Raw genomic sequence first — 25,694 nt, forward strand, 5'->3', positions numbered from 1 at the left:
GTCTATTCTAAAAATCGGGATCTTCTACAACTGATCCTTCATCTAGCATATCATCTTCTATCTCTTCATACTCATCATTGTCTTGTGCCTCAAAATGCCCTCGAGGAAGATTTGTAAAAATTCTATGTTTTTGCTCATTTGTAAACTGAAATTCCATTTTTGAAGTGAACCTAAGTATGAGAAAATAATATCTCATAGCTACCAGCAGTTCATCTTCATCATCTATCGTCTCCCAAATTTCTTCAAAGCCTGCAGTCACAGTAGGATAATCTCTAAAAATTCTAAGTACTAAAACATATTGCTCGATTGATCTCATCATAATTTTCTTAGATTCTTGGAGGTGACCTATCTCCCTTTGGAACAAAAGTAGCATCCGAGTGATTCTCCCTAGCACTCCTACGGTCTTTCGGGGTTCTCTAATTCTTTTTAAAGCCTTAATGGCTCGGATATCCTCATAAGTTAATGCTCTGTTCATTCTTAATTGAAACATAAAGGCTAAAATCGTTAGCTATACATATAAACATAATAACTATAATCATAAACACTTACTTGGCAGTTAGATTTGGAGCTTTGAGTGTGTGTATCGAGGAGAACTTCATACGAATGAACCATTTCTCTGATACCAACTGTAATGACCCAACTATTCTAGACCTTGGACCATTAAAATCTAATATACACAGACACTAATCTTAAGAAAACATACATATGAAATAACCATAACTTTATTATAAACTATAAAGCAAAGGTAAACATACATAAAATTCATTTAGGATATGGGATCCCATTGTTTTGAAAATATTAAAATAAACATAACTTTAAATCTTAAAATTTGTTACAACTTAGATGCGGAAAAATACGTAAAAAATATGATTGAAATGACTAAAAACAACTTCATCCTCGAATCATTCACGCAGTCCACCGAATCCATTCTTCCTCAATACACATTCCCAAGCTTTCAAGAATCTTCCCGTTGCCATAACTATTTTCCTGCACATATAAAACATAAAGGAATGAGCCTAATGCCCAGCAAGGAAAATCTACTACAAGAATTAAACATAATCATACACATAAACTATGAACATATATCATATACTATAACACATATATCATAATTCTAACCCATGTACATGGTAACTATTGGGGTTTGCTAACTAAGCAACTATAAGCCTCAAACTACAATGAGGTTTGCTAGTTAAGCAACTATAAGCCCCAAAAACATAAAAGTGTTGGGGTTTGCTATATCACAACTATAAGCCCAAAACATAAAAGTGTTAGGGTTTGTTATACAACAACTATAAGCCCCAAAACATACATATATCATAACATATAAATCATACTATAGCATAATCATAACATATTATATAAAACATAGCACATATCACATAGGAACTATCCTATTTTCCTTACCAAATACCGGGATGTGAGAACAAGGGCGAGATTTTGGAATATTCCTAAAAACCATTATTATGGAGGTGAGTATTCTAAAAGAAAAGAGATGAAAAGAATGAACTAAACCATCGAGAAGATACTTACCAACAAGAACCTCATGTTCAAAGAACTTAGATGCCTAACCAAGAATAAAGAATACTGAGTTAGGATTTGAGTAGAGAAAAACTATAAAAAAAACTAAGGAAATATATAGAGATGAAATAGGAATAGGAATACCTTTGATTGCTTTATAACCGACCTATACCTCGAAACTGAAATACACCATAAATCTTACTTCCCAAGTGTTTGATAAGCTTATAATGATAAAGCTTATAACCCCAACCCAAGTGTTTAACACTCTAAAGTAAACCTAGCAGCTTGTAGGCTCTGAACTCAGCTTGAAGAATGAAGAAATGGCTGGGTACTATTTCCTATTTATAGAGTTCAAGAATGAAAACATCTTCATTTAGCTTGAACAAAATAATGGTTTTTTAATTGAAAGATATTTGAATAATCGTTCAGCAAAGGCTGATGACTCGGTCAAAAAGATTCTGGCTTATCAAGAGGTTTATGGAATAAAATGATCTCGGTTTCAAAATCATTTGAAAATGCAGCGCTAGAGCCGATATATCGCCTGGGCTCATATTCCTGAGGCTCGTCGAAATGGTCGTGTGAAGTTACGTGTTTTTCGTATCCCCGTGTGGCGATATAGCGCCCGCTAGAGCTGCGATATATCGACATACGCTGAAATATTATACACGTAATTACACTTTTTCAGCCTAATTTGAATTGAGTAAACAACTTTGACTGAGTCTAATAACGATTTCAAAGCTGCTGGCAACTCTGGGATTTTCAAAAATTACTCTTAATAAACTATTCCTCAAAAATACTTAATTTCTCATTAAACATGCACATGACAAGTGTTATTATCTTATTGGGTCTATCTAAACCTTATAGTATAACAATTATCATCTTCATAATCAGTCATATTAATCAAAATTTAGGTTATAATTAACATTCTTAGACTATAGGACAGGAATTGCCTAACTGTCTGTTTTTCCTTAACATGGCTTGATATTGTATTTAAACCTTATGTCTTTTGTAAACGGTCTTTAAACTTAATATTTTTGGGATTCCGTGTAAGCAGGAAATGTTTCTTAGTTAAAATGTGGCTTTTGAGACCAAAACATTTTAACCCTAGTTCCTTTATAATTTCAATAGCACGTTTTTAATTAAATGACTTGATTAACAAGTCCACCACTTTATAAACAGACAGTGTAATGGTCTTGGCTATCCAGGGCGTTACACAAAAAGTCACCATTCTCCTTCCACATATATGGTTTCCCAATACTTGGTTAACCAATCCATGCCCAATATTATGTCAAAATCCTCAATTTCTATCTCAATCAGATCCACCAATAATTCCCTATCATTAACCTCTACTGTTAAAGACCTAATCCACCTCCTAGAGATTATCAATTCCCTTGTAGGTAACAAAGTCTCTAATCCCGTATAGCATATATATCACAAGGTCTATTATGCTTATCTATCACTCTACTCGATACAAATGAGTGAGCAAGACCAGAATCAATCAGAACTGAATACATGGAGCCATCGCTAGAAATTTGACCTATCACTACCAAAGGACTAGCCTCAGCCTTTGCCTGGGTCAACGTAAACACTCGAGATGGAACTAGATTATCGCCTTTCTTTGGTTCCTCCTTCATCAATTATGAACAATCCTTCCGGAGATGGCCCACTACCCCACACAGGATACATGCCTTAGCATGACATTCACCTAAGTGATGTCTCCTACATTGCGCACACTAAGGATAGACTCTCCAATTCTCATTCCCACCTTGACAACCACCTTGAGTGTCGCAAAATATCTTGTTTGAGCCAGGGTTACCAGAACTATCATTGTTCTTCCTTTTCTTATCAGTGGATCAACCACCCCTACTTGACCTAGTGAACAGAGGAGCCATCCTCCGAGCATCGCGTCTCGCGACACCTTCCTTCCAGATCTTATCTTCCTCCCCTTTTGCAGTAAAGGCCTTCTCTACTACCTAAGCGTATGTGGTAACCCCAGGTATAGAAGTAATTCTCACGTCCCGGGCTATCATGGAGTTCAACCCTCGAACAAACCGTTCTTTCCTCGTGACATATATTGGCAGTAATTCCTAAACAAACTTAGCCAACTATCAAATTTCAAGGAGTACTCCTTCACTTTCGTGTTGCCTTGAACCAGATTCATGAATTCGTCCATCTTCGCAGTCCAAACTGTGTCATTATAGTAATTCTCATTAAATAGCTCTCGGCACTCTTCCCAGCACATAGTAGCAACCTTCCGAGTCTGGGACACAACCTCCCACCATATTTGGGCATCCTCCCATAACATATAAGTTGTGTAAGCCACCCTATCATTGCCCACCATCCTCATAAAATTGAGGATGGAACTAGTCATACCCATCCACTGCTCACCCTTGAGTGGATCTAGGCCTCCCTCACAAACCGGAGGGTCTTGCTACTGGAACCTCTTGTACAGTGATTCATATCATTTCCATAACTTGGGTTGCACCAATACAGGTACCACTGTAGGTGGCACGTGCGGGACAGCATTCCCTAGTGGAATCTGCTGCCTTAACCATCTTATCACATCTTCTTGTCTCTAAAGCCTAGCTTGTATATGTGCAAACATCTGATGCCATCCCTGAGGGGCAGGTGGAGGGTTCTGATCCTCATTATAATTTCTGGCCTCGATATTTGTGTCGCCTAGTCTAATTGACTTCCTTGGAGGCATTACTTCCAAGTATTTTTGTAAAGCCCTACTATCTTGGATTCATTACCATGTGATTTATAAATGTGTCATTAGCTCGCTAATCGAGGGTTTAGGTTGAAAAGTGTGATTAAATTGAAATAAAGACTCATTTGATAATATTAATTATAAAGTTTTGGACATTTATTTAAAATCATAAAATTTATACATTTGGGATTCCAAAATACTGTTTCAAAATGTTTTAAAATTCAAAAGTTAATAATACAGTCGACCTAAGCAACAAAATTAACCATTTATAGTAAATTCCTCAAACAACCCCGGTCGTGGCAGCCAGGTAGGCCGAACATGTACACGCCGCTCCACACTCTCCAACTCATGGTTGATCGACCATTCCCTTACCCTTACCTGCACCCGTGAGCCGAAGCCCAGCAAGAGAACTCAACGCATAACAATCACAATTAAACCAATACTATAAAGCATAAACGGCCAACAAATTAAACATATAGTGGCCTATGCCGACCCAGGTGCTTTACCAAGCCCTGGGTTCGCGGTCTTCACCAAGTGAGTGGATACAGAACCCTTAGAGGGTCTCTCCCTAGCGGCCTGTACTCAGTGTGCTATCGTCGTTCCTGGCCTTTGTCGTTCTCAGCCCTTTGACATTGTCGGCCTTCACTGTTCATTCATAATCATACACAACATAGCATAGTAATTACAAATATTCACACATACATTAAACATAAATATTAGGGCCATTCATTAAAATACAAATAATAGGGTGATACCTTGCTCTACAGGTACCAACAGTTATCTTACCTATGCCCCAAGCTGGTAGACTAAAGCGATCCTGAGAACGATCCCCTAAACCCGAGCCTTCATGTAAAACCTAGTAACAACACCATAGTAAATAGATATCCACCAATCTCTAACCAATTAAGAACTTTGGATTAAAATACTATCCTTCGGAACCTCGAATCCTACTAAACCAGGTAGTAGGACCCTTACCGAACCCTAAGATTTGGGTTCCCAAGCTTAAAACCCAACATGGGTCGTTTGCCCTAATTTGAGCCACAACCCACCCCCTAGGGCCGCGAACAGTTGCAAGTCAGAGGACTCTAACTCTCTTAGTTGGGGGACACGGGCCGCAGCGTGCCCTGCTAGCATCGCGGCACTTGGACAAAACCAGAGGCTTCCCAGGCCTCTTCGCACACACGGGCCACAGCGCCTAAAGAACAGGACAGCGGTGCGAGCCCCGAAACCCAGAATTCCTCATGCATTTTACGAGCTAAACTTCTTGAAATTCACCCATTTCAAACCTTAGACCTAGAATTCATTCAAGAATCCATATCCAAGCAACATAACTAGTACAAGCCCCCCAAAAACTTAACTAAAACCTCACTACAACCTAAGCTTAAACACTTGAGTTCAAAACCTTAAAACACTCAAAGTAAACCAAAGAATTCACTAAGGAAACTTGTTCGGAATCTTACCTCAATGATAATTCCGACCTTAGACTAAATTTCCAACACCTCCAGCTACAAATCCCCAACTTCCAGATTTAAATTCTGAGTTTTCCCTTCAATTCTTCCCACAATTTTCTAAGTCACCAAGAGAGGGAGAGAGAGTTATGAGAGAGAAAGAGAGATAGCCTGAGAGGGGTTTTCTATTTCCTTTCTGATGAGTTCTGAAATTTTAGTTAGCTTAAGTCTATCCTTAGCTGTAGAATACCAAAAATTCCCCTAAGCAATTCCTTAGTCCTTTAATGCCACCAAGGGCAATCTCGTCATTTGCCACATCGTGCTAGTTCCTCAAGTGTTCCTATAATTGCCCATTTAATCCTCCGACATACTTAAACAATCGCTAATCACTGCTCGTTATCCGGTAAATCCTGAACATGTGCTATGTCCCCAAAAATACCCTTAGCCTCCCCCAAGTCAGGTGTTCGACCACGTTGTGACTATTCCGCTCCTTAGGTCTATGTATCGTCCCAAAGTTGCTAATAAGGCTTAGGGCCTTGATTAACGTGCCTGGTGGACAATAAGTGATTTATTATATTAATGTCTGAATTTTTATGACTATGTGATTATAAATACATATTTAGGTGAATCAAATATGCATATGGGCCCCATTTGGTTATTAGGGGCATGTTTGTAATTTTTAGCTCATTGAGGGCATAAATGAAATATTTGTGATTATTGTTATCTTTACCACGTGTGAGTGGTGATATATTTGTGATGCACGATCCGAGACAGTCTTAGGGAGCGGTTTAGCTAGAAAGTCACGACGGGGTCAAATACTCAGCTCGGGAGGAGCCTATGGGTATTTTGGGAATAGGGTCTTCAAGGATTATCTAGATAAATTTGTGATTATGTTTATTGATGACATACTAGTGTAATCTCAGTCTGAGACAGAGCACAAGCAGCATTTACGCGTGGTGTTACAATGGTTGAGAGAGCATAGGTTATACACTAAGTTCAGCAAGTGTGAGTTTTGGCTACCACAAGTCACGTTTCTGGGCCATATTGTCAGTAAGGAGGGGATTCTAGTTTACCCAAGTAAGATTGAGGTATTGAGAGACTGGCTTAGACCGAGCAGTGTCCCAAAAGTTAGGAGCATTATGGGATTAGCAGGGTATAATCAGCGGTTCGTTGAGGGGTTCTCCAAGATAGGCACACCGTTGACTGAATTGACACTAAAGAAGACTAAGTATGCGTGGACAGACAGGTGTGAGAACAGTTTAAAGGAATTGAAGCAGCGACTAACCACCGCTCCAGTATTGTGTCTGTCGTCAAATAATGATTAGTTTGTGGTTAATTGTGATGCTTCCAGACAGGGTTTAGGGTGTGTGCTAATGCAAGCTGGAAAGGTGATAGCATATTCATCGAGACAGCTAAAAGAGTACGAGCAGAGATATCCCACGCACGATCTGGAGTTCGTAGCGGTGGTATTTGCACTTAAGGTTTGGAAACATTATCTGTATGGTGAGAAGTGCGAGATATACACCGACCATAAGAGTTTGAAGTACTTCTTTACTCAGAAGGATCTGAATATGCACCAGAGATTGTGGCTGGAATTGGTAAAGGATTATGATTGTGATATCCTATACCATCCTGGGAAGGCTAATGTAGTGGCTGATGCATTGAGTCAGAAGGGCCCAGGACAATTGTTTAGTTTAAGGCATATATCTGATAAGTTAGCTGAGGAGATAACTAAAGCGGGTATAGAGTTGGTGTTTGGTCGGTTAGCCAACATCACTCTTCAGTATACACTCCTTGAGAGGATCAAGGAAGCGTAGGGGGAGGATCCCCAGTTGAGAGGGCTCAGGGAGAGTGTCTTGGTCGGAGCGGCTAAGGACTTTTCTATCTTGGAGATGAGACTACTGAAGCACAAGGGTCAGATCTGTGTTCCGATGGATTTTGGTATCCGGCGAGAGATCTTGGATGAATCTCGTACCACTTCCTATTCTTTAAATCCAGGTACAATGAAGATGTACCAAGACTTGAGAACCTTGTATTGGTGGTCCGGAATGAAGAAGGACGTGGTGGATTATGTGGCTAAGTGCTTAACTTGTCAGCAGGTAAAGGCTGAACATCAGAGGCCAGTAGGGTTATTGCAACCTCTAGCGATTCCAGAGTGAAAGTGGTAGGATATCACCATGGACTTCGTGGTTAATTTGCCGAAGACCATGGGGCAACATGATTCAGTGTGGGTGATGGTTGATAGGTATACCAAGTCTGCCCACTTCTTGCTTGTTAGGACAACTTATACTGTGGAGCAGTATGCTGAATTGTATGTGAAGGAAATTGCTCGAATTCATGGGGCTCTGAGGTTGATAGTGTCCGACAGGGACCCCACCTTCACCTCCAAGTTTTGGGAGAGTCTGTAGAAGGCTATGGGCATGCAATTGCGGTTTAGTACTGCTTATCATCCACATACGGATGGACAGACTGACAGGATGATTTAGATACTTGAAGATATGTTGCGAGCCTGTGTACTGTATTTTGGGGGATCTTGGAGTAAGTATCTCCCTTTGATTGAGTTTTCGTACAATAATAGTTACCAGGCGACTATCAGAGTGGCTCTGTATGAGATGCTATAAGGGAGGAAGTGCAGATCTCCTATCCATTGGGATGAGATGGGCGAGAGGAGATACTTGGGTCTTGAGGTGATTAAAAAGATTAGAGCCTAAATGCTCACCTCCCTAAGTCGCCAGAAGAATTACTCGGACTTGAAACGCAGGAGCGTGGAGTTTCAAGTCGGTGACCATGTGTTTCTTAGGGTTTCACCTTTAAGAGGGGTGAGACGGTTTGGTGTGCGGGGCAAGCTGAGCCCTAGGTTTGTTGGCCCCTTTGAGATACTGGAATGGGTTGGAGAGGTAGCTTACAGATTGGCGATGCCTCCAACTCTATCAGGTGTTCATGATGTATTTCACGTGTCCATGCTCTAGAGGTGCGTATCAGATTCTATGCATATACTGAGTTATGAGAACTTGGAGCTGGACCATGATTTATCATATGAGGAGAAGTAGGTTCAGAATCTTGACCGGAAGGATAAAGTCTTGCAGAGCAAGACCATCTCCTTGGTGAAAGTATTGTGGAGGAACAACAAGGTTGAGGAGGCGACATGGGAACTTGAATCAGAAATGTGGGAGTGGTATCCCGAGTTATTCAAAGTAATTTCGAGGATGAAATTTTTGTAAGGAGGGGATAGTTGTAGCCTCCCAAATCTGCTAATAAGGCTTAGGGCCTTGATTAGCATGCCTGGAGGGCAATAAGTGATTTATTATATTAATATGTGAATTTGATGAGTATGTGATATGAAATGCATGTTTAGGTGAATAAAATATGCATGTGGGCCCCATTTAGTCATTAGGGGCATTGTAATTTTTAGCCCATTGAGGGCATAAATGTAATATTTGTGATTATTGTGATCTTTACCACGTGTGAGAGGAGATATATTTGTGATGCACGATCCGAAACAGTCTTAGGGAGCGGTTTAGCAAGAAAGTCACAACGAGGTCAAATACCTGGCTCGGGAGGAGCTTATGGGTATTTTGGGAACGTAAAATGTGTTCGGGATTTATGGAGTAACGAGTAGTAGTTTGGTAATGTTTTGAACATGTCGAGATTAATGGGGATTTATAAGAATACTCGGGAACTTAACGGGGTATGACAAATGACTAAATTTCCCTTGGGTTACCTAAGGGGTTAGGATAAGTTTAAGGGGAAATTGGGTCTTTTGGTAGGGATATACATGGTTTAGATAAGCTGGGGGGTCTAAGGAAGTCACTGGAATTAAGGGATTGGAATGAAAAAGGAAACAGAAACTCTCTCTCTCTCTCTTCATCACATCTCACTATCTTGAGGCTTGGGAGGTTTTGGGGATGTTTTAGGAGGAATCTTGGAATTTAAGGCTGAGGGTTGGGGAAACAAAGCTAGGAGCAGGATTATTGTTAGCTTAGGGTTGAAACCATCATTGAAGTAAGGCTCTCTGCTCTGGTTTTAATGAATTCCTGCCATGTTTTAAGTGTTTTCTTCTAAGTTCAAACTTGTGTTCTGATTTTGAGTTTTAGTGAGGTTATGGAATAGCTTCTAGGGTTCTAGTGCTGCTTATAGTGTATTAGGATGATTATGGGACTCAATTCTATTATTGGGGTGTGTTTAGAATGATTTTCAGGGAAGTTAGCTCGTAAAATTTTCATGGGATTTCTGGGTTTCGGGATCGCGCCGCGGCCAACTTGAGTTTATAGGCCAGTGGGGCTTCGAAGAATTTCCCAGGCGTCGTGGCGCAAGGTTTGGGCGCTACAGCCTAAGTTGCCCAGCAGCGAGGCATTTTGCCTCTGTTTTGGGGCGCATTGCGGCCCTTAAGGGGGGCTGGGCCGCGGCCCAAACATGTAATTTTGGCAAATTGAGGGCTTTTACCTTGGGAACGTGAACGTTAAGGCTCAGGAAGGTTTTCACTACCCAGTTTGGTAGAAACCAGGATCCCGGAGGCTAGAGTTATGTCTTGAAACTATTTAATGAGTTAGAACTTGATAGTTGATTTTATTCATGCATTGTGACTAGGATTTTCTTCAAGGCTCAGATTAGAGGACTGTGCTCATGATCTCGATGCTCGAATAGCTTGGGACACAGGTAAGAAAACTATTGTACCCGTAGAGTAGAGCATGGCCCTATAGTTTGTATTGCAGGGCACGACCCTATGTGATTGTGTTGCAGGGCGTAGCCCTATTGATTAAGTTTGTATTTGTTAAAGTATTTGTTAAATTTATGCTATGTGTTGCATATTTTTGAATGAACGGTAAAGGTCGGGAATGACAAGGGTCGGGAACGGCAAGGCCGAGTACGGCGAGGGGTCGGGAGCGGCATTAAGCACGCGGAGTGCAAGTCACCAGGGTAAGACCCTTCTTGGATGCTTGGGACATCCTCACGGTGTAGACCGCGAACCCAGGGCCTGGTAAAGCGCCTGGGACAGCATGGCCGCTATGTGTTTAGCTTTTGGCTACCATGGCCCATCCCCAGTCAAATGGCCAGGTCGAAGCGGTCAATAAAACCTTAAAGAGCTCCATAAAGAAAAGGTTAGAGGAGGCAAAGGGGAAGTGGCCCGAAGAGTTTCCTCAAGTCTTGTGGGCTTATAAAACCACAGCACGGGCTTCGACAGGACATACTCCCTTCTCCCTAGCTTATGGATGAGAGGCCATGTTGCCTATTGAGGTTAAAATCCCTACAATACGGAGCCATGCATACAATCAGGCCTCGAACCAATCCCAGCTCAAAGAAAGTCTAGACCTAACTGAAGAAAGACAAGATGAAGCACAATTGAAAATTGTTGCATACTGACAATGAGCCACTAGATACTTCAACAAGAGGGTTCGAGATAGAAAATTCGGATTGAGAGACCAGGCGCTAAGGCATGTATTTTTAGCTACACAAGACCCATCCATCGGGGTACTTGGACCTAATTGGGAAGGACCTTACCAGATCGATTCTATCATTCGACGTGGAGTGTACAAACTGGCAAGGTTAAACGGAGAGTTGATTCCACGAGCTTAGAATGGCGAGCATCTACGACCTTATTATCAATCATGTAGGAATGATGTTTTCATTATAACCAAGCATGCTCATTTTTTCTACTTTTTATCAATCACAATTCTCAGTTTTGTTCAAAAGTTGTATTCTATTTTAATGTTATATTTTTTTGCAAACCCTCTTCATTTAATAACCTATTATCACACTCATATGATATTAAGGGGGCATAAGTGGTATATGAGTCATACCATAGGTTTGAACAAATAAATAACATAAAATAAAATGTCTGGATCATTAACCTGACATAAAAGTGTATAAGTGTACACACGAGCTAAAAATGTTTGGATCATTAATCCGACATGAAAGTGTATAAGTGTACACACGAGCTAAAAATGCCTGGATCATTAACCTGGCATGAATGTGTATAAGTGTACACATGAGCTAAAAATGTCTGGATCATTAACTCGACATGAAAGTTTATAAGTGTACACACGAGCTAAATTATTTTGGAACAAACCATCCTAATCGACAGTAAAAAAAGTTGGAATTTAAGATAAACTTACTGCGAATTAAGTCGATTCCAAGGCTGGAAAGTTTTGCAAATAAGTCTCAACCTCGTAACCTCGAGGATATACTCGAGGATGAGAAAAAGGGACTAGGAAAGCAAGATATAACTAAACTACTAAAATCACATGCCAATTAAGTACTTTCAAGTACATGGTGAAAAGTAAGGTTCGACCTTGACAGTAACGAAGTCGAACATGGAAACTTTGAATAAACTGTGCATGAATGCATTGAAATTTGAGCTTAAATCCAATAGATATATTTGTACAAATAAAAAAAAATATAAAAGAACGCCTTTAATATAACATGCTCGAAATATTTCAACCTAGAAGTGTAGCATAATATTAAGGCAAAAAACTGAAAATAAAATTAGATGCATAAAAGATTTTCGAGGGAGAAAATTGTATGCATAAAGATTAAAGTTACTATTTAAGAAAAATAGCTCTAAATCAAGCTATATATTGTCTTCGCCCCAAGGGTACATATATAAAAAAATTATATATAGAAAGATAGTTACAAAAGTTTAATGGGATGCAGCCCATGATCTCGCCTTCACAAAGTAGACGCCTCCCCACCAGTAGTGCCAATTGCCTTTGCCGCCTCCTCAACCTCGAGCTTGGCCTCCTCTTCCTCAAGTCGAGCTTGGAATTTGTCAACAAATTCGGCCTCTAAGTTGGCCAAGAAGCTGGTATCGAGGTCAGGATTATTCACCCAGATCTGATACATCGCCATGTATACGGCGTGATCTTTCTTGGTCTTGAACTCCTCAAGAAGGCGGGCTTTCTCACCATCGATTATCTCGAAGGTTGCCTTCTTTTCCTCCGCCAACTTGTCAACTAACTCTTGGAGTTCCTTAATCTTTGAGTCTTTCTCCTTGATCTCAGAGATTTTGGCCTAGAGTTCTTTCAAGGTCACTGCCATCATTGACTCAAGGTCAGACACTTTCTGAGCAGTCTCTAGGGAAACCTCCAGCTTCAGTTCGAGTTCAGACACCTTGAGAATGGCTGCCTCCCCTACCGCCACCTCCAACTTCGCTACTCTGAGCTCATCTGCAAGCTTCAGCTGGAGGTCCTTGGCTTCTTGAGCATGTGCCCTGCTCCTAGCCACCTCATTGTTCAACTTAAAGTTGTGTTGAACAAATGCAGTGAATGCATGTACACAAAAATAAATACAAGTTATTAAGCATGCGATGTAAGTCAGTATGATAAAGTCACAGTACAAATGACTTACCGAAGAAAGAAGCTTGCCACCCTTGTCGAATATGGTGTTGGCATCGTAGCAGGAGGTGAGGAACTCCCATTGAGGGGCACCAAGGTTGCTGAGACTTTGGCCAACACGGGACAAGACATCCAAGCCTAGATTGACTCTGTGTGACCCAACTGCATTATCAAGCACCTACTCTGGGACATGAGTTGAGATCAACCAAAGTCGTTCCCCGTGTAGGGGCTTGTCTCTTTTTGGCAGTAGGAGTTTGTTGGGTGACTCGAACCAAAGGAGGAGACAGGGGTCTATGGGCGCCGCTGACTCAATTTCAGTAGTTACCCCGATCTCGGGATTAGGGTTAGCAGCCTGGCTCGAGTCCTGAACAGCCGAGGCTGGAGGGACTGCCTCAGATCTCTTGGGAATTTTGGAGGGACGTCCCCCTCTTTGAAACTCCCTTTGGCGTTTCCTTGCCTTGGCCACCGAGGGACGGTGGAGCACGTTGTCAAGATCAGAGTCCATGTCACCTACCAAAAAAAAAAACATGTCACACTTTAGTGATCGAGCGAAGGTTATTAAAAGAAACAAGACCAAGGATAAAAGAAACCTAACTAGTACACTCGACCGAGCTTGTGCTCGGTGACCAAAAAATTCCCCTATCTTCTGAGGATGTTGGGGGAGTCCCAGCTAATTATGTAGGAGATAGCCTTCAAAGGTCTCTATACATGTTGGTTCCATGCTGAACGGCTACCCCATCCCAGACCTCATTCAGACTATACATGGTTTGATATTGACCTAACCAGCTATCAAACCTACGCACTCTATAATCTACCCATGACCACACATAAAAATTATCCCTAGGATCCAGAAAGAGGATCAATACATCGGGTTTGTGCTTAAGCATAGAAGGAGACCACATAGAGGAGTTGAGCACAACTTTACTGATGGGGTGGGACGATGGTAATTGGCTGCAGGAACAACTAAGTATCAATATTCTGAGCCTAACCATTTAATAAAGGGGGGTGGGGGTGGGGGTGGGGAAGAGGCTCGTAAAGTGTAAGCTCAAAATAAGCAAATTTGTCTTGTGATCAGCATTAATGAGAATTGAGTTTGACAGGATCGCTCAATATTAAAACGATGACGTCGGAATTGGCGAGCTCGAAACCACGTGATCCCGGGGATGTTTCGAGGTTACAATTTAAGCTCGAAGCTACAATGACAAGGGTTCAACACTTTGTCTAATGATAACGCTAAGATTTAGAGTTATTTTTATGTCTTTAAACTTAATTTTCAAACCAAATCAAAGAGTAATGAATTGTAATTAGTTGAAATGGTGTCGAATTAGTGTAAATTTATGTTAGGAGTAGTTGTGTTTGTGTTTTCATATTTTTAGTGATCTATGTAGTTTATGTTTTGTTATTCAGGTTAGGAAACAGGAGCTGAGGGAACTGTGAATCAAAGGGAAATGTTGCTGAAAAGGGGAGGATGCTAACTCAACAATGCTGTAGCAGTCAGTCTTAGCAATTAAACAGAAGCTAGAGAAAAAGGACTTCGTGAAAAAAAAAATACTCCAGCTGGATTAAATGAAGAGAAAAGAGGCGGCCAGGTGGCAAGTGTACTGAGTACTGAGTCAGCTGAGTATGTGGGACAAAGTACATGTAGGCAAATGATCTGGATTGTCCAATTAGGGTAAAGGAAAGTACCCTAGAATTAAAGGAGGCCGGCCGTATTTTTTGGGATATGGACCATTTTTAGAAATGGAGAGAACTTTTGGCTAAGTACAGAGAAGGTTTCAGGGAGAAGATTTAAGAAGAGTACGACCAACAGAGAAGGAAGAAGGCTGATGCCATAAGGAGGATTTGAGCTCACAACTCATTCTTCCTACACCATTTCTTTCTCTTTGTATTAATTTCATCTAATTTCTGCAAACTCCATGGATTACTTCTGTATTATTTTCATGTTTAAGTTTGCAACTATGAACTAATTTCCTAAGGGTTTGGGTGATTATGAACCCTCAAGTATGAACTCAACATATAAATGCAATGGCTAAGTGATTATGTCTTTGTTCAATTGAATGTACTTTACTGTTATTGAATGTTAATTATTGGCCATTTTTAACATTTACTAAGCTAGATCTAACTTGGAAAAGGGAAGTCTAGCTGATTTCATTCAATTGATGCAAGAGATTCATCTAGTTTTAGGTGATTTTGAGTAGTAGAATAGGAATGTTTTGCTACCTTGCATAACTTAAGAATTGATGCTTAAATGAATGTTTATAATCTGATTTCATGCAGGAATGTATAGAAGGGGAGTATAGACATTAGATTGCACGTTTTGGGAAAAACTTGCTGTGTTTTACGAAATTTGTTAACACTGTCATAATTGCTAACCCATTGCTGAGCCATTGCTGTAACAACTGGAACGAACCGAGGGGAATTAATCACCCGAATCCATTTTTCTTATATCTGAAAACCACCCAGTATTTTGTCATTTTAATCTCTGATTTTTGGTTTAATTCCTTTGTTTGTCTACAATTATTTTCAGCGTTAATTACCCACTCTTTCCTTTGTTTTGGTTACTATTTTATAAGTTGTTTTTGGTTGATTTTACATTAATTTAGTTAAAAAGTCCCTGTGGATACGAACTTTGACGCTTTGTCACTGTATTACTTGTTGCCGATTGTGTATACTTGCACATATTTTAAACGTTAGAAAATCAACAACAAGTTTTTGGCGCCGTTGCCGGTGACTTTAAAATTAAATTCTGTTTTATCAACTATTTGACAATTTATTTTCATTGTTTTTAACCTTGTTGGTTCGGGTTATGCAATCTCAGGTACCTACAGTGTATGAACCAGCAAGAGGACAGTGAACTTGCTCCTATTGACCCCGAGATCGAACGAACTTTCAGAAAAAGGAGGAAAGATCAAAAGGCTAAAAGCCGAGGCACTATGGCTGAACGTGTTGATGATGAGGGGGATGGCCAGCAAGTTACTAATCCCATTGTTTTGGCAGATGAAAGAGCCAGAGCAATACGGGAATACGCTGCCCCCATGTTTAATGAGCTAAATCCAGGCATTGTGAGGCCAGAACTACAAGCAGCTCAATTTGAGCTCAAACCAGTCATGTTTTAAATGCTCCAAACTGTGGGGCAGTTCAGCGGGATGCCAACGGAGGACCCTCATCTCCACCTTCGTTCATTTTTGGAGGTGAGCGATTCTTTTAAGCTTCAAGGAGTAAGTGAAGAGGCGTTAAGGCTGAAGTTATTTCCGTTCTCTTTAAGGGACCGAGCTAGATCATGGCTCAACACCCTTCCTCCCGATTCCATTACAAATTGGAATGACTTGGCTGAGAAATTTCTAAGAAAGTACTTCCCTCCCACCAGAAATGCAAAGTTTAGAAGTGAAATCATGTCGTTTCAGCAGCTGGAAGATGAGTCCACTAGTGACGCGTGGGAAAGATTCAAAGAGCTTTTAAGAAAATGTCCACACCACGGTATCCCACATTGTATACAAATGGAGACATTCTACAATGGTCTCAATGCAGCCTCTCGAATGGTCTTGGACGCTTCAGCCAATGGAGCCATTCTTTCCAAGTCTTACAATGAAGCATTTGAGATTTTGGAAAGGATTGCAAGTAATAACTATCAATGGTCAAACACTAGAGCTCCTACAAGTAGAAAGGTGGCGGGAGTTCTTGAAGTAGATGCATTAACGGCTCTAACAGCTCAAATGGCCTCAATGACCAACATCTTGAAGAATATGAGTTTGGGAGGAAGTATTCAGCCAGCTGTTGCCATTCAAAGTGCAGAAGTATCATGTGTGTATTGTGGGGACGGGCATACTTTTGAGAATTGCCCTTCAAATCCAGCCTCCGTTTGTTACGTGGGAAATCAGAATTTCAACCACAACAACAACCCATATTCTAACACTTACAATCCAGCATGGAAGAATCATCCTAATCTGTCATGGGGGGGTCAAGGAGCAAGTTCAAGCACAGCACCAGCACAAGGAAGACAAGCATATCCACCAGGTTTTTGACAACAGCCGAGACCTTCACAACATGTTCAAAACACCCAGCCGAATTCTTTGGAGAATCTAATGAGGGAGTATATGGCTAAGAACGATGCAGTAATACAAAGCCAAGCAGCTTCTCTTCGTAATCTTGAGATGCAGCTCGGCCAGCTAGCCAATGAAATGAAAACTAGGCCACAAGGATCTTTGCCTAGTGATACAGAAAACCCAAGGAGAGATGGGAAAGAACACTGTAAAGCTATTCAGCTGCGGAATGGTAAAAATCTGGGAAATTCTGAGGAAATATAGGGTAGTGGAGAGCCCACTTCAATCCAAAGCGAAGGAGAAACAAGTAACAAAACTGCCTAGGAAATTGCTGAAACTGGCCCAGTTGCTACAGCAAAGGGTCAGCAAACTGCTCCAGTAAATTCTGGTCCTAAACCGCCCCTTCCATTTCCGCAGCGATTTCGCAAACAACAACAGGATGGTCAGTTCAGAAAGTTTTTGGATGTACTGAAACAGCTGCATATTAATATCCCCTTGGTCGAAGCATTGGAGCAAATGCCGAATTATGTCAAGTTCTTAAAAGGATATTTTGACGAAGAAAAGGCGTTTGGGGGAGTTTGAAACTGTAGCACTTACAGACGGATGCAGCGCAATGTTGAAAAGTAAAATACCCCCAAAATTAAAAGATCCTGGCAGTTTTACAATTCCGTGCTCAATTGGGGGTAGAGATGTGGGAAGAGCATTATGCGACTTAGGCGCTAGTATCAACCTTATGCCTATGTCAATTTTCAAGAAGCTGGGTATTGGTGAGGCACGACCCACTACTGTTACTTTACAACTTGCGGATAGATCTATGGCTCATCCCGAGGGCAAGATTGAAGATGTGTTAGTTCCAGTGGATAAATTTATATTTCCGGCGGATTTCATCATTTTAGACTATGAAGCGGATAAAGAGGTACCTATAATCTTGGGTAGGCCTTTTCTTGCTACAGGGCGTACTCTTATTGACGTGCAGAATGGTGAACTTACCATGAGGGTGAATGACCAACAAATCACCTTTAGTGTGTTTAAAGCTATGAAATTCCCGGATGAAATGGAAGAATGCTCTAGAGTTGACGTTGTTGATACTTTGGTAGCTGAGAAGTTCAATAAAAGGGTGGAAAAAGCTGCTATGGGAACCCAGATTTTTGGAGATGAGGAGGAGTATAGCAGTGAAGATGAGGAGATGATTACATGGGTAGATTCTTGCCAACCAACCAAGAAATATAGTAAGGTGTTTGAAGCTCTAAATTTGCCAGAAAAGCACTTTCAGGCCCCTAAACCATCTGTTGAAGAACCACCTCAGCTGGAGTTAAAGCCGCTGCCAAGCCATTTAAAGTATGTATACTTGGGCGAAAATGACACTTTACCTGTGATAATTTCTAGCTGTCTGGAGTATGTTGCTGAGGAAGCATTGCTGAAACTGCTGAAGCAGCATAAAAGGGCGATTGGCTGGACAATGGCCGATAATCAAGGAATTAGTCCAACGCTTTGTATGCATAAAATCTTGCTGGAATCTGATTGTACTAGTTCTGTGGAGCAGCAAAGGCGTTTGAATCCAGTAATGAAAGATGTAGTTCGAAAAGAGGTCATTAAGTGGCTTGACTATGGGATTATTTATCCAATTTCTGACAGCAAGTGGGTGAGTCCAGTTCAATGCGTCCCGAAGAAAGGGGGCGTTACAGTAGTTACTAATGACAACAATGAGCTTATTCCCACTCGTACAGTCACCGGATGGCGGGTTTGCATGGATTACAGAAAACTCAACAAGGCCACTAGAAAGGATCATTTTCCTTTGCCTTTTATCGATCAAATGTTGGACCGCTTGGCGGGAAAGGAGTTTTTCTGTTTTCTTGACGGGTATTCTGGGTATAATCAGATTTCTATAGCACCGGAGGACCAAGAGAAGACCACTTTCACCTGTCCATACGGCACATTCGCTTTTAGAAGAATGCCCTTCGGTTTGTGCAATGCACCGGCCACATTTCAGCGGTGCATGATGGCCATTTTTTCCGATATGGCTAAGAGTATTTTGGAGATATTCATGGAAAATTTCTCTGTGTATGGGGACTCATTTGACAGCTACTTGGTGAATTTAGAACGAGTTTTAAAAAGGTGTGAGGAAACCCACTTAGTGTTGAATTGGGAAAAATGCCATTTTATGGTGCAAGAGGGCATTGTATTGGGGCATAAAGTGTCGAAAAAGGGGATTGAAGTTGATAGAGCGAAACTGGAAGTTATAGAGAAACTACCAGCCCCTACTACAGTTAAAGGCATTCGAAGTTTCCTTGGTCATGCTGGTTTTTACAGGCGCTTTATTAAGGACTTTTCGAAGGTGTCAAAACCGTTATGCAGCTTGCTGGAGCAGAATAGACCTTTTGATTTTACTGATGAATGTCAAGAGGCATTTTCGAAGTTGAAGTCAGCCCTTGTTACTGCACCAGTGATTACAGCACCTGACTGGTCTCTACCTTTTGAACTTATGTGCGACGCAAGTGATTTTGCTATTGGGACTGTTCTTGGGCAGCGGAAGAATAAAGTTTTTCATTCTATTTACTATGCCAGTAAAACATTAGTGGATGCCCAAATTAATTACACTACAACAGAAAAAGAGCTGCTGGCTGTGATTTTTGCATTTGAAAATTTTCGCTCCTATCTCGTTGGAACCAAGGTTATTGTGTACACAGACCATTCTGCTATCAAGTACTTGATAGCTAAAAAAGATTCTAAACCAAGGCTGATACGTTGGGTTCTTTTGCTGCAAGAATTCGACTTAGAAATTCGAGATAGGAAGGGCACTGAAAATCAAGTAGCGGACCATCTTTCAAGGCTGGAATCAAGTATTTACAGCAGCAATTCAGAGGGTAAATTGCAGATTCAAGACACTTTTCCTGATGAGCAATTGCTGGCTGTGGCACAAGAGGAAGTACCATGGTACGCGGATATCGTGAACTTTTTAGTTGGGGGCGTGTATCCACCAGATTTTACCAAACAGCAGCTCAAAAAGTTCCTACATGATGTCAGATTTTATTGTTGGGATGAACCTTACTTATATAAACAGTGCCCAAATCGAATAATGCGAAGATGTGTCCCAGAAAGTGAAGTTTCCAGCATCCTAGAGAGCTTCCATTCAGCCCCTTATGGTGGTCATTTTGGTGGGCAACGAACTGCTGCCAAAATATTTCAGTCGGGATACTATTGGCCTTCTATTTTCAAGGATGCCCATAATTTTGTTCAACATTGTGATCGCTGCCAGCGAGTGGGAAATATCTCCGCTAGGAATGAAATGCCTCTTAATTGCATTTTGGAGGTGGAATTGTTTGACGTGTGGGGTATCGACTTTATGGGTCCCTTCCCACAATCTTTTGGGAATCTCTACATTCTAGTGGCGGTGGATTATGTATCGAAATGGGTAGAGGCAATTGCTAGTCCGACAAATGATGCTAGAGTGGTTATGAAGTTCCTTCATAAACATGTGTTTACAAGGTTTGGGACACCTAGAGCCTTGATTAGCGATGAGGGAACACACTTTGTGAACAAAGTCTTGGCTGCTCTCTTGGCAAAGTACAGTGTTAAACATAAAATTTCCACTGCCTATCACCCACAGACCAACGGGCAGGCTGAAATATCAAATCGAGAAATTAAAGGCATTTTGGAGAAAGTTGTAAATCCAAGCAGAAAGGATTGGTCCCAGCGCCTAGACGATGCACTTTGGGCTTACCGGACAGCTTATAAAACTCCACTAGGCATGTCTCCCTATCGCCTAGTTTATGGGAAGGCATGCCATCTTCCCGTGGAGTTGGAACACAAGGCGTTTTGGGCACTTAAAAATCTAAATCTGGATATTTCAGCAGCTGGTGAGGCAAGGAAGTTACAGCTGAACGAGTTGGATGAGCTGCGTTTGTTTTCCTATGAGAATGCTAAGTTGTATAAGGAAAAGACAAAGAAATGGCATGATTGTAGAATCAAGGAAAGAGTTTTTGAAAGAGGGCAGGAAGTACTACTCTTCAATTCAAGGCTCAAACTCTTTCCTGGGAAATTAAAGTCCCGTTGGTCTGGTCCGTTTACAGTGCAAGAGGTGACTCCCTTTGGTGCTATTACAGTGAAAGATAAGCAGTCTGGAAGGGAGTTTAAAGTGAACGGGCAGCGACTGAAACACTATTGGGGAGGCGAGGTCAACCGAGAAAAGACCTCGATCTCCTTAAAGGATGCTTGACAATTGTAACTTGGGGTGCCTACAAAAAGAAAAGAGAGAAAAAAGAAAAAGAAAAAAAAAAGTCAGGAAAAAAAGTGAGGAACAACAGATTCAATGGCACCCCATAAAAAAAAAATTATAAAGAGAGGAAAAAATATATATATATATAGATAGCAATAACTGTTCTGTGTAATTCTGAAAGGTGTATTTTTGGTGCTGGTTAAATTCTGGAAGGAAGTCAGGATCTGGGAAAAATTTGGAATCTGGGAAAGACATTAAGTTTGGGGTGTAGGAGTATTGCCCAGTTGCTATAGCAATCCGTTAGCAATTGCTGGGCAGCAAATTGACAAAGCTGGGTTAAAAAACGAGAAGTATCGGGCTCGAAGCTGGGGTAATTGGTTCTGTGAGAATTAATGGGCACGTGGTCAAAAAGAAAGAAACATTTTAAGTGAGCCAATGATTGGGAGATAAGTATTCAATCATTGGGCTTCTTTAAAGAATTAGTGGGACCACTTGCCTAAGCCCTTTCTCTTCTTGAAATTTTGGGAATGGCCCGTGGAAGTCAATGAATTAAAGAATTAAAACAAAAAGAGATCCATTTGCAAAATTTGTTTTTGGGGATTAATTATTCAAGTTAAAAAGGGCCCCATGCATTTTAAATTCGGCCAGACCAGAGAAATGGGTATTGGGCTGACTTAGAAAAGTCAACTGGGCCCATTGACCACTTTGACCCCAAAACACTCAGTTGGCCCACTACATCTCAACCTTACCCTACTGCATCTTCTCCCCTTAGCACCAATCACAGCAGCCGCCCCTCTCCAAACCCAGCTCCGCCGCACAACCCAGTTCACTGACCAGACCGTGAACTGCCATCATCCCAGCAATATTCACGCCCTCTACCCGAGCCAATTGAGTACCCATTACCCATTTCCCCACCCCACATCATTCAACAGAGCTAACATAACCTTCACCATCCACAAATGCCGCGAGTAAAATCAGTTGCTCACAAAGAGAAAGGCAAAAGGCGACAGTTTAATGAAGTGGCCAAGTTCTATTGCCCAGTTGTAGAGGCAAAATACAACAATCAAGTCGTTCATCGCGAGTTGTACATGGAACGGGGACTCGTGGCAGATTCAGAGGGCATCAAAGAGTTACCTGAATGGTTGCAGGCAACAATCACTGAGAGGGGGTGGGATAAAATTGTTGTGACACCGGAACCATCTCTCACTGAAGTTGTTCGCGAGTTCTACGTGAATTTTTTATCTCAGGAATGGCCCACCGTAGTCACAGTGCGTGAAGTGCAAGTCCAATTCACTGCCGAGGCGATTAATAATCTGTTTGGGCTCGAGACAGGGAAATGTGTGTTTTCCAAGAACCGAGGAGAGATTTGGGGGGATGAGTTGGTTGAAGTGATGGAAAATGTCGCTCTAGGTGATGTCTGGGATGTCGATGAACAGGAAAACCTGCGGCTTAGACGGACGGATTTAGAGCACGAGCTGAAGTGTCTCTATTCATTTGTGCAGACCACTTTATGCCCAACTTCGCACGATTCCACTGTCAGCAAAGCCCGAGCTTTCATGTTATATTGCCTTCAGAAGGGGTTGCAAGTGGATGTTGGCACAGTCCTAGCGCGGGAAATTTTTGAGTGCGCACAGCGGGGCAAAGGGAAGCTGTTTTTACCAGCCACTATTACTGCCTTATGTCGAGATGCTGGTGTACCGGTATGGCCCGAAGAGGGGCTGTTGCATCCTAGAGCAGCAGTGAGTTTTGGCCCGGCCCGAGCGTCGAGGACTCATCGTGCCTCTGCCTTCTCCTCAGTGCATGACCCTGCTGCCCCTGTCAACAATGCCCTCGTGGAGCGGTTTACTCAGTACGAGATGATGTAGCACCAAATGCATCATCGGCAGGGCGAACTATGTGACAAAATGCAAGCATTTTGGCAGTACGAGCAGCAAAGAGACGGCAGCGTGGAACGTACATTCAAAAAGCTAACTCCCAGGATGGTTCCACAGTTCCCACAGCAACTCCTCGACCCATGGACGGACTACTCAGCCCCTGCGCCCAATCCGGAGGCTCCCGATGAGGACTCCGAGTGAAGGGGGTTTCCTAATCCTAATATATATATTTTAATTCTGTTTGCTGTTTTTCTGTGTTAGTGTTAGTTGTCATATAGGTGTTCGTTTATGTTTCTGTTTTGGATGTTATTGTTTGTTGTTTTTGTCTGTGATGAGAGTTTTAAAAACTTATTCTATTGGCCTAGTGTACTGCTCGATGATGATATTTTTTCCATTCGATCCATGCTTGTTTCTGCCTGGCTTTATATGCGGCCCAGTCATGTTTAATTGTTGGATATTATGGATGTCTCTGTTAGTCTCTCCTCAATAGGATATACTTTTGATTTTCCCACCTTACTTTGATCTTTTCTGTCAATGATTGCTGAGCTTATGCTATTAGCATCTAGAATTGGTTAGTGCATCTCCTTGAGGCGAAATCCTAGCTCCACTTATCCTTTAGAAATGATTTAGGCCATCTTTGGACGATTGAGCCTTCTTAGCCTTCCTTGTATGATATGTGTTCCTTAGTCACCCACGTTTGAGCCTATTAACCTGATTTTTTTTCATTTAACCCGAACATGCATCACATTTTCCCCGTTAATACACTTTCCATTTATCTACCCACTTAATTGCTCTCACTTGTCAATTATTATTTTTAAGATTAAGTTTGGGGTGAGTGTGGTGAGTGTAGCTTGTGGCGAGCTAATTCTTATTCATTATTTTAGCCACATTGGGGACAATGTTGGGTTGTAAGTTTGGGGTGGGGAATTAGCTCACAAAGCATACATTAATTATGTGCAAATTTTCTTGCTATATATATCATCATGTACTAATATATTTCTCTTATGTTTAATATGTGTTTAGTGTTAAAATATATATATATATACAAAAAGAAGAAAAAAAAAAGAGAAAAAAAAAACATTTTTTAAGAAGAGAGATAGGAATAAAATTAGCAAGAGAAACAAATTTTATTTACATATCTTTGTGAGCCAAAAATCATAGGGAAGAGATTCAAGAGTGAAAAGAAAAACAAAAACAAAAATCATGAGAAAGAGGCTTAATTTTTGACAAGTGAGGTGGTTAGGTTTAAGCTAGTAAACACATCCTTTACCATACCCTAGCCTAAGCCCTACATTATAAGCTTAATAAAGTCCTTTTGATCTAGGGGATAAGTGAGACTACATTAGTGGAGAGGAATGCACTAATTCAACTTATGGAGCTATAATGAAAAATCAAAGGGTAGTTGTAGAAAATTCAAAGTTAGGTGGGATGCACTTGTGTACACTATTGATTAGGCGACTTGGAGGAGATATTAACGATGTCCAGTGAATAAAAGTTGAAAAGGGCAGCATATACGGTTAGGGCAGAAACATTTCATTATTCCACTCAAATCCATTTTTCTGAGAGCAACAATGTCACTAGGCAAATTTGAACCTTTTAAATCTCTCATCTGTTATTTGTGTGTTGTTTTTTGTTTATTGTTTTTACTGTGTGTCGTCATTACTCGAGGACGAGCAATATGCTAAGTTTGGGGTGTTGATAACTCTAAGATTTAGAGTTATTTTTATGTCTTTAAACTTAATTTTCAAACCAAATCAAAGAGTAATGAATTGTAATTAGTTGAAATGGTGTCGAATTAGTGTAAATTTATGTTAGGAGTAGTTGTGTTTGTGTTTTCATATTTTTAGTGATCTATGTAGTTTATGTTTTGTTATTCAGGTTAGGAAACAGGAGCTGAGGGAACTGTGAATCAAAGGGAAATGTTGCTGAAAAGGGGAGGATGCTAACTCAACAATGCTGTAGCAGTCAGTCTTAGCAATTAAACAGAAGCTAGAGAAAAAGGACTTCGTGAAAAAAAAATACTCCAGCTGGATTAAATGAAGAGAAAAGAGGCGGCCAGGTGGCAAGTGTACTGAGTACTGAGTCAGCTGAGTATGTGGGACAAAGTACATGTAGGCAAATGATCTGGATTGTCCAATTAGGGTAAAGGAAAGTACCCTAGAATTAAAGGAGGCCGGCCGTATTTTTTGGGATATGGACCATTTTTAGAAATGGAGAGAACTTTTGGCTAAGTACAGAGAAGGTTTCAGGGAGAAGATTTAAGAAGAGTACGACCAACAGAGAAGGAAGAAGGCTGATGCCATAAGGAGGATTTGAGCTCACAACTCATTCTTCCTACACCATTTCTTTCTCTTTGTATTAATTTCATCTAATTTCTGCAAACTCCATGGATTACTTCTGTATTATTTTCATGTTTAAGTTTGCAACTATGAACTAATTTCCTAAGGGTTTGGGTGATTATGAACCCTCAAGTATGAACTCAACATATAAATGCAATGGCTAAGTGATTATGTCTTTGTTCAATTGAATGTGCTTTACTGTTATTGAATGTTAA

At 41.0% G+C, this 25,694-nt stretch overlaps 1 non-coding gene across 1 annotated transcript; it reads right to left on the reverse strand.

Moving 5' to 3' along the window:
* Positions 1–16,384: 16,384 nt before the first annotated feature.
* LOC133820151 (small nucleolar RNA R71) lies at positions 16,385–16,491 on the reverse strand. Its single transcript, XR_009886580.1, has one exon. It is a non-coding gene; the product is annotated as a small nucleolar RNA R71 (small nucleolar RNA).
* Positions 16,492–25,694: the final 9,203 nt, after the last annotated feature.

This window comes from Humulus lupulus, chromosome 2, assembly GCF_963169125.1.
Source record: "Humulus lupulus chromosome 2, drHumLupu1.1, whole genome shotgun sequence".
Lineage (NCBI taxonomy): Eukaryota > Viridiplantae > Streptophyta > Magnoliopsida > Rosales > Cannabaceae > Humulus > Humulus lupulus.